Source organism: Octodon degus, unplaced genomic scaffold, assembly GCF_000260255.1.
Source record: "Octodon degus isolate 3935 unplaced genomic scaffold, OctDeg1.0 scaffold00079, whole genome shotgun sequence".
NCBI lineage: Eukaryota > Metazoa > Chordata > Mammalia > Rodentia > Octodontidae > Octodon > Octodon degus.
Window position 1 is genome coordinate 7746321 of NW_004524655.1, and position 1992 is coordinate 7748312.

A 1992-nucleotide genomic window follows, 5' to 3' on the forward strand; every position below is an offset into this window, starting at 1 on the left:
GGCAAGTTCAAGTCTCATCTGGGCAATTTGTGAAGACGTTGTTTTGACATTTAAAATAAGGGGATGGGGACCCTGCTCAGTGGCAGAGCCGGTAGGTTTCACCTCGAGTACAAAAAAAGGGACTTTTTTCTTTTCCAGGATATAGAACAGGAAGAAACATGTCCCAATTCATTGTATTAAGCTAGTTGCGATCCTGACATCAAAGCAGACAGAGTATATAAAAGTGAACTGCAGGCCAATATCTTATATGAATATAGAAACAAAAATGGTTAATGACACATTAGCATGTACAACTCAGCAATGTAGAAAAATAATGTTATACCATGACCAAATGGAATTTATCCCAGGAAATCAAGGCTAGCTCAGAATTTAAAAATCACTGTAATCCATCATCTTAACAGACTAAATAAGAAAAATCACAGGATCATATCAACTGATAGAGAGAAAGTATTTGACAAAATTCATGACATAAACTCTTACAGACAGGAATAAAAGGGAAGTTCCTTGATGTAATAAAACTATCTATAAAAAACTATGCTGAAAAAATTATGCTAAGCTGGGCATGATGGCACATGCCTGTGTGCCCTTACGGGGCTGACCAGGAGGATTGCTTTGAGTTCAAAGCCAGCCTAAGCTATGTAGCAAGTTTAAGGCCAGTCTGCACTACACGGTGGGACCCTGTCTCAACAAAACAAAACAAAACACAACAAAAACCTGTGCCAAACAATATACTTAATACAGACTGATTGCTTTCTCCTATGGTCAAGAACAAAGGAAAAATATTTTCTTTCACTACTCATTCACATAGTGCTGGAGCTTCCAGACAGGACAATAAGTCAAGAAAAGGGAATGAAAGGCATAAAGATTAGAAAGGAAAGTCATTTATCCTGTGGATGACATGATAACATGCATAGGCAATCTCAAGGAGTGTATGAAACATCTTCTGGAACTAATAAGTGAATTCAGCAAGGTCTGAGAATATAAGATAATCCCACAAATCAACCATATTTTATTATACTAATAATGAAGCTTTTGTCATGACACTATCTCAGCCAATGAGGTTTATCCAGGTGTGATTATTATTATGCTATCAACAGACGCATAGACACTGAAATTACTATCCTTAGCCGCAAACATAACAAAATATGCACAGGATCTGCATACTGAGAAGGGCGCAATACAAGGAAAGAAATCAAAGATCTAAAGAAAGTAAGAGTCACATTATGTTCACAGATTAGAAGACAGCATAGTAAACATGCCAGTTCTCACTGGATTGATGTACAGGTTAAACACAACTCCTAGAGAACAATTTGACAGTTTCTTAAAATACCAAGCATGCAACTGCCATGTAACCCAGTAACTGTATTCCTAGGTTCATTTCACAGAGAAATCAAGATTTCTGTTCACTTGAAAACCTGTACACAAATGTTTATAATACTTACAATATTTTTTCTTTTCTTTTTTTTTTTTTTTTTTTTTGAGGAACCAGGCATTGAACTCAGGCCCCTGCACTTGCCAGGCAAGCGCTTATTCCGCTGAGCCATCTCCCTGGCTCCAATACTTACAATGTTTACAGCAGCTTTACTCATAATAGCTCCAACCTGGAAACAGCCCATAAGCCCTTCACTGGATGAACAACTAGACAAACTGTAGTTCATCTACATCGTGAGACATCATTCAGCAATAACAGGGAATGAACTGTTCACACAGGCCCAGAGAAGATGCATCTCCGGAGATTTATCCAGAGTGAAAAGAGTCAATCCCACAGGTTGCGTGATGTATGATTCTACTTGTATAATATTCTTGAAATGACAAAATTAAAGAAATGTGGAACTGATGGGCAGTGGCCAGGGTTTGAGGAAGGATGGAAGTGGACATGGCTACAAAAAGACAAGAGGGATCCTGTGTGCAAGAAATATTTTGTATCTTGACTATGTTAATGTCAGTATCTAGGTTGCAATATTTTTTTCTTTTTTCTTTTTCTTTTTTTTT